The 12,166-nt window shown below is 44.2% G+C and overlaps 1 pseudogene; it reads right to left on the reverse strand.

Moving 5' to 3' along the window:
• Positions 1-2,272: 2,272 nt before the first annotated feature.
• Positions 2,273-2,866, reverse strand: LOC147669015 (protein FAM135A pseudogene; annotated as a pseudogene).
• Between the last annotated feature and the right edge of the window lie 9,300 nt (positions 2,867-12,166).

Below are 12,166 nucleotides of genomic sequence, written 5' to 3' on the forward strand. Positions count from 1 at the left end.
CACTGCAGTGTCTGTGCAAAGTTTTTTACTCCCATGTTGACCTGGCAAGTGCCACCACTTGCCAGGCCCTTAACTTCCCTTTCCTTACATGTCCTATAGGATAGAATGGGAGTTTATTTATCACATCTTATAAATATAACTTCTCATTGTGACAAGATAGAAAGATGGAGTTTAGTATGTCTGAACTCGGAATATAAAAATCCATCTTTTAGTATAGATGATTTTTATATTATGTGTGTTTGAAAAGGCCACTTTCAGAAAGTGAGTATTTTCTTGCTTAGTCATCCTCGGTGCCTCTGCTGGTTTGTGGATTAAATGTCTGGCTTTGGAGTGACAGGGGCCGGGGATGTGGTATGTGCATTCTTTCAGACAGCCACTGGGGAAGGGGGTGGTTGATGTGTGTCCTGCCTTTCCTGAATGAGTCAGGGCTGGGCTGAATAGACCTGGGCTGCATTCAAAGTAGTGGAAGGAGTTTTCACTACCACCTGAATAGGCCTGGTCAGCATTTAGAGTGGTGGGAGGAGATTTCCCTTGCACCTGAATAGGCCCTGTCTGCCTTGAACAATGCTGTCTCCACCTCCTGCCGGGAAGCCGGGCCAGAGAGGACCAAACTGGTTTGATCTAAACACAGACACTATATGCCTGAGAGAACAAAGGAATTCTGAGTATAAATATTAGGGCCAAGACCCCAGAACTTTAGAACTCGCTGGTATCAAGAAGCCTGCAAAGAATGAGAGCTGGAAGAGCTGCCAGGAGGAGTACTGTCCCTTTGCTGTGTTGTTGCTTTGTTGGGTTGGCCTGCAGTTGCTGATTCTGCCTAGGGCTGTGAAAGGACTGGACTGAACTTTCTAAACTTGTTCTGGTACCTACAAGGGCTTGAAATAGAGCTTGCCTCCTGTTCTGAAGTCTCAGGGACTAAGAAGACTTCACCAACCTCTGGGTAGCGCTTCTGAAACCGTTCTTTCAGTTGCCACAGAGAAGGGAAAGGCACCCGACTCTGTCACAGACTCCCTCTCTGTCTCTGTGTCCTGAAGGCACCGCAGAGGGCACCGCCGCATCTCCTACTAGAGCCTTGGTCTCATGACGACGACTGTTGCCGCCACCGCCTCTTAGCCGCTGCTTGTACTGTGATCTGTGGGCACTGCACTTTGCATCGCCTCACTTTACTTCGCCGCCCTGGTATCACCGATGCGGTCGCTGCCTTCTGACTTCGACACCTGTGATCGCAACATGGCTGGTGGCACCGCTCGTAAGTTTCACGATGCACTGCTTTGTCCCACACTGCAGTCTGGACCGACCAACACCAGCTCCCCGCAACCAGCTTTGTCGCCTGCACCCCGATCTGTCACCACCGCATCGAGTAATGCCTTCAATCCGCACCACACACCTGGTCTCGCCGATGCCGCTGGACGACCGTCACCGAGCCGCTGCCTGCACCCGGCATTGAGGGCCCCACACGCTGCACCGCTACTCTTTGCATCTCAACCGCAATGGTTGCCTTGACTGGCCTGCACCCATGTGTCGGTCGCAACACAAGAGGTACTGTTTAGGAGTCTGTCGACGACCCTGACTGACACGGTCAGACGGAACTGTTGGATCATGTTGATTACAGCACCGCGGTAGCACCAGGCAGAGCTACCGACTCCATGGAACTGCATGTTCAGTGTTATTCTTAACAAGTGCATATTTTTAAGGACTGTATGGTGGATTTTTTGCGTTTTGGGCTTGTTTTCAATATATAAAGTATTGGATTTTTTTCCAAATTTGTGTTGTGTCTGTTTGTATTGTTTTCACTGAATTACTGTTGGTTATGTGCAAACGCTTTACACACTGCCTCTGAGATAAGTGTGACAGCTCATGCCAAGCTACCAAGGGGGTGAGCAGGGGTCATTTTAGGAGTGTAACTCCCTTACCCTGACTAGGAAGAAAGGTCCCTACTTGAACAAAGGTACCTACCTCTGACAACTAATGATCCCCATTTCTAAAAACCACTTTATGTAACATTGTTGAGCAGCTCCTAAGGAGTGGTGATTTACATGGATAAAATCGAATGTAATACTTTGCAAGTATTTTACTGTTCCACTGTACATATGGCCAATTTTGTAAAACATCATTGGCCAGTTTTAATGGTTCTAGTAGAGCTGAGGTCAATTTATGTTTTATTGAATTCAAGAGCTACACGTTCCAACGTGTATGTTTGTAGTGGAACTTTTATGACAAACTGTCGAAATAAAGTAAAGTAAATATTTGTGAGTACCAAAGCTCTAGGCGATCAGCTACGACTGTTTTGTTCTAGCAAAATCCTGCGAGAAGAAGGGAGCTCCTTTGTTAGGATGATGAAACAACTGTGAATGCAAGCAGCAAGCTAGCACACAAAATATGATGGAAATTCTCAGCAGGTTGCAAGAACAAACCCTTACCACCTGCTGATAATTGCTTTGTGCAGGCATTACCATACTTTCAAGAGGAGGTATCACAGAGCTCTTCTGAGCTGGTGCATTTCTATTCCGCCAGGTGTTTTTCATTGGGTGTAGAAAGCGTATTAGTGGCTGATGGAGGGTGACCAAAGCTGCCTGGAAAGGCGAAAGTAATCAAACACTGACATAGCGATGAAGGCCACTGCTGAGACTGCAGTTCAGCTTTAAAGTTCGGCTGCTGATTAGTTGCAAGGCATTTAGGTCATCTGTGTCTGTGAACATCTTTTTATTCAGTGATGCTTCAGCCCTTTTGCACCCAGCAGCATTTTCACTTTCAAGATCAGCACATCAATGACAGCAACCTCCTCTCCCTCGTAAAGAATTTGAAACCTTTTATTATAGAGTACAGTGTCATGGACTGAAGCCAGAAAGGCCAAATGAGACCGCATTACATGCAATGGCCTTGATTCTATTTTGTGTAGAATTTGTGGGGCAATGTTCATGAATGCATACATCTGATCAAATTATCCTTCAAACAAATCAACAAAGTAAAATGTGTGGAGCTCTGCACAGAATTAGAATGTAGCCTGAGCTTCGCTTATATTTCTTTGAGACAAAGAAGCCAAAATCTGTTATTAGTGCATGTGTTACTCTACTGACCCCATTTCCAAAAACTGAACATCCCAAGACCCCATCCAGATATCCATTGTTGCTGCCACAAGAGTTTGTTTCTGCACCTTCTCTTCCTCCGCCAGTTCCATAGCATGCCAAAGACTCCTCTGGTAGTAACAGATCTAAAGAGCTGCGGAGGCCCAGACCCCGCTGTCCAGTATCTATAGCCTTGGAAGATACAGACCTGTTCTGGGTGGTGGCACCAGTGCTGCTCCCAAGGTACGCTCACCAACAGCACCAAAGTGGGTATGGTGGGGCAGCAGGTGGCTGGGTTAGTGGAGGGAGCGAGGCCAACAGCAACTCAGCAGAGGCACTATTGACTGTATTTTGGCTGGTGTAGATGTGTTGCATGGTTGTGGTTGGAACTAACTGGACTTATACTGGCATTTTGCTGTTCGTTTTATTCCCCATACTGCAAAGATAAAGTAGTGATAAAGGAAGATCTAGTTGTGTCATAATAAGTAGAGATGATAAGCATCGTATCAGTGTTAATATCCCTTGCCATGATAAAAGCTTGTAGGGCCTTCAAGGTATCAAACAATGATATTAAGATAAGGAGACGGACAGCTGGTGATTACGTCATTACCTTCCTATTTTCATACAGGGTAAGGTGTAACTCACATGTCTTGTTAAGATAACCTGAAATCGTATGTTTTTTGCATACAAGGAGGTTTTGGGTCAGTGCTTGAAAATTATTGTATTTGAATTGTTTTTCCATTGACCAGTGAGGAATAAGGTGTTTGTTGGAGTCTGATAAGATTAAAATGTGTCTTTGTTTTAGGTTAGGTGGTTGTGAAAAAAATTGGGGCATTGATTGAAGGGGGTGTAAACCCTTCTCAATCAACATCCACCATTCTTGACAGGATGAACCACAAAAGTCACTAAATTAACTTGTGCGTAACCCTCTGGTAGTTTAGCACAAAAGCAGTCACACTTAGCTTGTAGGCACTGTATTAAGTCGTTCTGCTGCACATAAACAGTAATAAAGTAAAAACACAACATGAGAAAAATCCCAATCCAATTTAGTAAAATAGAATAACATTTTGTAAATGAAATGAGCCTAAAATGAAAAAATAAATCGAATCAGTAATACCGGAGACATACAGTTTAAAGGTTTATTTAAAAAATAACACCAAGAAGCAGAAAGCGCTAACTGTGGGTATCTGACCGCGCTAGATAGGGACAAATTCAAACGTTCTGACCAACCGCAATGCAGTGCAGGTCCAGGTTAGCTCCACTGAAAAATTACTGTTGGAAATGACCCTTCCTACAGGATCACCCCAAACATTTTGCCTTCTGTCTCACTTTAAACATAGTTTGTTTGGCCTATTCTCAAATGGCATGTTTAATTTATTTATAAGCCTCTAGTAAAGTGCACTTAATGTGCACAGGGCCTGCAAATGGAATACTACTAGTGGGCATTCAGCACTGATTGTGCCACCCACTTACGTAGCCCATTAAAACATGTCTCAGGCCTGCTACTGCAGATCCTGTGTGTGCAATTTTCACTGCCATGTAGCATTGGCATTTAAAACCCCATGCCAATCCTTAAACTCCCCTTTCATTACATATGTCACCCCTAAGTTAGGCCCTAGGTAGCCCTTAAGGCAGGGTGCTATGTAATTAATAGGAAGGACATGTCATTTTAGGTTTTACATGTTCTGGTAGTGAAAAACTCCCAAATTAGTTTTTCGCTACTATGAGGCCTATAATAAGCGTGGCTCAAATCCACCTGAGCGACTTACCTCACTCATATACCATTACCATATAATAAGCCAGCCAGACAGTGGAGAAGAATTAGTAATATATTTATTTGGCCATAATATTCATCTGCAGATGGGCCCCATCAGGTCTACACCCCAAGGAGTGCGCCGAGAGGACTGCCCCATCCCATCACGACAATACATTATAACATAGCATGGCAGAGTAAAACCACGCCCAGACTGGAAAAGTACTGGGCTCAGCAGAGGGTGAACAATGAACTCACACACCAGGCAACTGCACCTGCAAGGGGAACATTATCAGCGACGGCTCGCGGAGGGAGTTACGGTGGGGCAGGAGGGCGGGGAGGGGGAGGGGCAGGGTGGAGGTTGCTAAAAACCGGCATATGGATAATTGCAGGTAAGTAAACAATTTAATTAATAAAACGAATTTCGTAGTGCGCCTTGCATCGCAAAATGCAATGCAGTGCGAGCTACGAAATTCGTTTTATTAATTAAATTGTTTACTTACCTGCAATTATCCATATGCCGGTTTTTAGCAACCTCCACCCTGCCCCTCCCCCTCCCCGCCCTCCTGCCCCACCGTAACTCCCTCCACGAGCCGTCGCTGAACATTATTATCTTTACTCCAAGGCCACGGAGCCGAGACTCTGCTTCTCCAGAGCTTGGAAACATTTCTGCTCATAAAGGAGGGGGGAAAACCGTACCATGAGACATTGGAACTGCAGAGCAAATGTCAGCATCAGAAGTCTCTCTGCCATTGACAAGCTTCTCTCTCTTATAGAAGAGTGTACAGAAATGTCTATTCTGTAAACTTAACCAGGGGAAAGCAATGTACTACAACAGGTCTTCTAACTTAGAAGGCAAAAATAAGACAAAAGCTTACACATTACAGAAACACTTCTATCCAGCTGAAGCTTGCATATTACAAAAATAGCTCAGTGGGTTGCAGCACATGAATAATAAGCTGTAACTGCATATTGGTTAGACATATTCGGCTAACATATTCACAACATCATTAGGACATTCTGTAACAGGAAAATTACAATCTATCACCTACACCTCCCATAGGTTAACATTGGGGATTCCTTGTTACATCTAATAAGTGTAATTCCCAATTTGAAGGGGTAGAGCTATCAGGTTTAGTAACTATGGAATTATAATGATGAATCCTCTTTAATAGTAAAATTGAATTTGTCATTACAATTTTTAAAATGTCACCTCTAGAAAGATGGTGTTTTTCTGCTCTTAGCCCTGTGTGCCTGACGCCTGTCTCCAATACACTGCTGGAGTGAGTGACAGCTGGGCCTTGTGCATTCCCAGCTACACACAAAAGGAAGCTTTGATGTGACGGAGGAGCCATTCACATCCTAATGGGAGGGAGGAGCTGGGCACAACCTCACACTTTCAGCTGATTAGGCTTTGTCCTTTCCCCACACAAAGGACTGCATTAACTCCCTGAAGTGAGTCTGAAGCCAGGGCAGGAAGGATCATCTCTGTGTACTTCAAAGCCCCTTTTTCAGGTCTCTCCCACTTCAAAGGCAACTCTGGGTATCAAAACTGGACTTCTCACCCTACCAACTCAGTACTCTTCAGGACCAGTGGATACTCTGCCAGGAAGAAGGACTGCTGTGCTGTGGAAGGACTGCTACTCTGCTGGACTGCTGCTCTGGAAGACAGCTTTTCTTCTGAACTGACCTGGCTACTGCCCTCCTTATGTGGGTGAAAATGACTGGATTTCTCTCCTGTTCCGAAGTCTCAGGGTCATCAAAGACTTCCAACACCCCTACTACAGCACTTGGACTCTGCCATATGTGAGTCTTGCCCTGTCAAGTGGTGCTAATCCTATCCTGGACCCTTGGAAGTGGGTATAAATGGCTGCTCTAGCAGAAATCCATGCATCAACGCCCTTGCGCTGCTCAGAACCAGTTCATCTCCATTGACGTCGATTCATCGTCGCTGCTGCGAGGATCAAGTGCATTGCACCGCCAAAGGCACCACGCATCGCCTCCATTCCCGATGCATCTTTGATGTTGCGTTGCTCGGAGACGACGTATCCCCTCTATCCCAAGGATGGACAATGCGTCATCTCCTTTGCTCTTTGCATTCTATCCTTGAAGTCTACGCAACCACAAACCAAGGTACTATGTTCAGCAGGTCCTGATATCCGACCTGAACTTTTGGATTTGACTCAATCTAGTTTAACCAGAGTCCACCTGATGGCGCTTTATGCTGTTAAGCAATACATTCCAAGATATTCTTTAAAAATTCATGTCTTGTTCTACTTATTGGATTTTGTTCATTGCGTCTTGTTTTGTTCAATATATTAAGCTCTAAAAGTCTGGGGTCTGGTCCCCTTTTTAGATCTTGCGACCTGCGTTGCACTGCACAGCAGTGCTCGTGCAGGCGAGAGTCCTTTTGTCTGGGGTTCAGAAATGGACCCTGGAAATGAACATGCTCGTGCATGTGTTTTTACTTTTGCGTCCTGCTATTGGCCTTTGCCTGCATGTTCCTTTTGAAGATAGCACACAATAGGCCAGAGGCGGGCGCAGAGTTCCTCCCCTGGCCTATTGGTGTCTATTACGCACATTTCTGCCATATGGTTTCAATTATCGTGCCTAGGCACGAGTGCAATAATTGAAACCATATGGCTCGCTCCGAGTTTACTTTGACTTGAGAAGGAAAAGTGCTGGTCATTATATCTCTTTCCTGCCGAGGAATACCATCTTTTACTTTCTATTCTAATTCTGGAGACATCTGAGCTGGAATAAACCAGAGGTGAGCGAAAGGCAGAAACGTGGCTGGTGTCTGAGGAAAGGGAGTCTGCGTGTGGCGAACAAGCTTAATGAGACCCAGAGCTTCAGGAGGTGGGGGAGGTGGGGGGTTGTTTTAGCAGTTTACAGAGCCCGTCTTGTCGATGTCCTGACAGAGCAGCCAAGCAGCAGCCGACCCCGCGAGTGCTGGACAGCAGCCTCGACCGGCTCCGCCTCCGGCTTCAGGTCTCGGGTCCTATCGCTATCTGCGGAGAAGGAGCTGTGCAGGAGCCCCCTGAGGTGCCTGGCCGTAGGCTCGCTCTGCTTCCGCGGGCTTCCTCCCTCACTGCACATTCTATGAATGAAGCTGTAATCTCCACAGAGGAGGGTCTGAATGACCGGGCTTAGGAACGGCGGGCAGGGCGTGCTTTCAGGTGCCCCCAGGGTCTTCCACATTGTAGTGTGTGCTGGGGAATGGAGTGTGTGTGAGGAAAGGCTTGATCCGTGGGCGGCACCGACCTAGCTATTCCTGCAGACCACGCTTCCTTCGTTCTCAGTTGCTGTTGGTCCCGGACTGGAGAGCCCACGGTCCCAGCCCTGCGCCTGCCTTGGGTACGACTTTCATCTGCTGCTTTCAGTGCAGGGGTCACATCTGTCTGCTCGGCATCCCCGAGGGGCGTGTGAGATGTAATCCCAATGTTGTGCTTCGATTCGCTTGTCACACTGCCTTTATTAATTACGCGAAGCACGGCTTGGTGTTCCATAATAGTTGAATGAAACTGCTACGAGCGAAATGTATTATGTAGAGGTGCAGGTATCTGTAAAATAAGGTTCCACAAATTGAAGGTGATAAGTAGAGATTTATTAGAAGAAAGATCCCATCCACAGGTCAGCATCCAGCCAGCATTAAAGTAGGATAGCAACTGCTTGGTGATCAAAGGATAACATTCCATATGAGAATCCAGTGCCTCATGACATCAGCGCAGCTATGTCATGAAGCACAGACACACAGAACCACGATGCCACACATCTCCCTTCTAACAATAACAACAAAATTACAAAAGAAAACGAGATAACATTAAAGCATAAATCACACAGTCACGTAGTCTTTTAAATACTCAGGAGAATGAGAAACCCTTGCAGACTTGCGAAGAAGTGAGGAAGACTCATCTCTAGGAGTTTGACAATGACAACTGCAAGAAGCCTCCACAAGATCATTGCTAACCACCACCACCCTGTTTAAATTCCAAACACGATGATCAGCAGTTTTGATGGCGTTCTTAAAAACTTTGATGACACGAATAGGCTTCTTAAAGTTAGCAGAAAGGGCCTTATTGTTTTTGCAGGGATTCTTAATAAGTACCCAATCTCCCACTTTAACAGGTGTGACCTTAACAGAATTTCTTGCATCAAACATCCTTTTTCTAGACTCAATTCTAGAAGATTCACGCAACATCCAGTCATTACAGTCATCATGAGGACGTGGTTGCAGATCATTGACCCATGCAGGTACCACAAGGGTATTAGGAGTACGTGATCTAAAAAGTTCAAAGGGGGTCCTCCCAGTAACAGCATGGGGAGATATCCTGTAAACCTTAACCTTCTTAAACACATCTGTTCTCCAATCTGTGCCAGCAGACTTAGCCATTCTGATGGTTTCTTTAAGAACACGGTTGAATCTCTCAACTATACCGTTGGTTTCTGGGTGGTACAAAGATGACTTTTTGTGTTTAACTCCTTGCTCTAACAGAAAATGTTCCATCTCTTTAGAGACTAATTGGGGACCATTATCTGTGAGAATGGTGTTAGGAATGCCCTCCCTAGCAAAAAGTTTGGCCAAGAAAGCCACCACATGCCTAGTCTCGACACCACGAGTTATGGCAATTTCTGGCCACCTGGAAAAGAAATCAACAAGGACAAGAACATACCACTCACAACCAGCTGACACAATAGGCCCCAAAATATCCAAACCAACCTCTTTCCAGGGCGCATCCGGTCTGTCTCTAATCACCATAGGTTGGACTTTCGGTTTTGCCACCTTCTCACTAAGAGCACAGTCAATGCAATCCCTAACCTTACGTTCCACTTCCAAATCCATATTTGGCCACCAATATGACCTCCTCAAAATCTCCTTGGTTTTTGAGACTCCTAAATGGCCAATATGTGCTAAAGACATAAGCTCATCCCGAAGAGCTAGGGGTGGAACTAATCTAGTTCCTCTAAAAAGTAAGCCATCCTGTTCTGAAAGCTGATCTTTGACATGCCAAAATTTCTCAAGGCCTTCATTAGATTTGGGTTTAATCTTCCATCCTGTCATTAAGAGTTTAAGTACTTCCACAAGAATCAAATCCTCCTGAACCATCTTCAACCACCTCTCTTTATCAATGACAGCCTCCTCTACAACACAAACCATCTCATCATCTTCATCACAATCTTCCTCATCCTTAGCCTCAGAACTAGGAACAAGGCGAGACAAAGCATCTGCCACCTTGTTTTCCACTCCAGGTAGGTTTTTTACATCAAAATCATAATCTTGCAAACCAACAACCCACTTTGTGATCCTACCAGACACCGCATCTATACCTTTTTTTTTTTTAATTTCACAAAGCGGCTTGTGATCCGTCCTAATAAGTTTTTAAGCTTCTTGACTGACCAGTAAACAGCGAGAGCTTCACGCTCAATCACCGAGTATCGAGTTTCAGCTCCCTTTAAACTCCTTTACAAGAAAAGAATGACCCTCTCAGTGCCCTCAAATTTCTGTACAAGTACCGCACCTAAACCTTTCAAGCTTGCATCAGTAATCAAAATAGATTTTTCAGAAGGATCAAAACTGCTCAATTTCGGAGCAGAAGCTAACCTCTCCTTGACGACTTCAAATTTGTGCTGACATTTTTCTCCCCAAATGAAATCCACTCCTTTCTTCAACAAATATCTCATATTGGCACACAAAGAGGCAAAGTCTTTCACAAACTTACTATAATATTCAGCAAGCCCCAAAAAAACTCATCAATTCTTCCTTGTTCTGTGGGGGAGACATCTTAGAAATGGTAGAGATCAGATTCTCCTTAGGTAAAATTCCTCCTTCTGTAATTGTGTGACCTAGATAGTCAATGGAAGTTTTCCTAAACTTACATTTCTCAATCTTGACAGTTAAACCTGCATCACACAGTCTTTCTAAGACAGCAAAAAGCCTAAAATCATGTTGTGAATTATCTATGCCAAACACAAGAATATCGTCTTGATAGACTCTGACACCTTGTAAACCTTTCAAGACCTTCTCTAATGCCCTCTGAAAAACCGATGCGGCTGACACTAAACCAAATGGTAGTCTGACGAACCTAAAAGTGCCATAAGGCGTCACAAAAGAGGTTAAATCCTTCGAATCTTCTTCCAACCTAATCTGATGGTAAGCGGACCTTAGATCAATGGTGCTGAAAATTTTAGTACCTTTAAGTAGCATAAGCATGTCCGCAATCTTGGGTAGGGGATAATGATCTGTAACTACACACTTGTTGAGCTCTCTTAAATCAACACAGAGACGGAGAGAGTTGTCCGATTTCTTGACTGCGACAATCGGGGCAACCCACTCCGTTCCCTCTACTGTTTCTATAATGCCTCCCTTGACAAGCTTATCAAGTTCATCTTTAACTTGTTCTTTGACTGCTACAGGTACATTTCGTACCTTGCAGCAAACAGGTATAGCATCCTTTTTCAAAATGATACGATGACAATAATCATTAAGACACCCCAAATTTTCTGAAAAAACTTTAGGAAATTTGATTTTCAGTTCACTAGTAAAATCATGAGAAACCAATGAAACAGTTTGAGGTGTGCAGGGAAAAGGCTCTTTTAGAACAATAGGAGGTGTCGAGTTTGGATCAAGCATTACACCTAAATCTTTGAGAGCGAACCAGCTTATTATGCTATCTCCTTTTTGAGAAACATACATTTTTGCTTTGGTCAACCTATTCTTATAATTAATCACTCCTTCAAAAACCCCAAGTAGTTTAATGGGTTGACCAGCATAACCAAATGGCCTTATATCAGGGCGTGACACGTCAAGTTTATGTCCCAACTTACTCAAAAAAAAATCTTTTGCTACAATAGTGATTTTTGCTCCAGAATCAAACAAAACTTTTGTGGGATAACCTTCTACCAAAATTTCGTCACAAGGAGAATTCTTTGCTTCTTCAGCACTTACAGTTTGTATACAGATTTGACCACAATCTAGGTGTTCATCCAGATTACATTCATTTTCAAAATCATAAAAAATTTCATTCACTCTACCTCTGTAGTTTCCCCCTTTACAACATGAGGTAAAGTGTCCTTTCCTTTTGCACTTACCACAATAGGCCTTCCAACCTGGACATTGTCTATCCGTAGCAAAATGCCCCATTTTACCACGTCTGTAACATTTTACTTGGGAGAAATCCAAACTGTTATCCTTTTTTTATAGGGAATTTTGCTCGAAACATTTTCATTTCTAGACTCTTTCTGGTGATTTTCGCCTACTCTAGGAGTAGATTTTACAACATTCACTGTTTCTTTAGTAGTTTTGTTCTCACCATTCTTTTAAATGACTTCCACACACTTAATAGAATGT

Source organism: Lissotriton vulgaris, unplaced genomic scaffold (assembly GCF_964263255.1).
Source record: "Lissotriton vulgaris unplaced genomic scaffold, aLisVul1.2 SCAFFOLD_6431, whole genome shotgun sequence".
NCBI lineage: Eukaryota > Metazoa > Chordata > Amphibia > Caudata > Salamandridae > Lissotriton > Lissotriton vulgaris.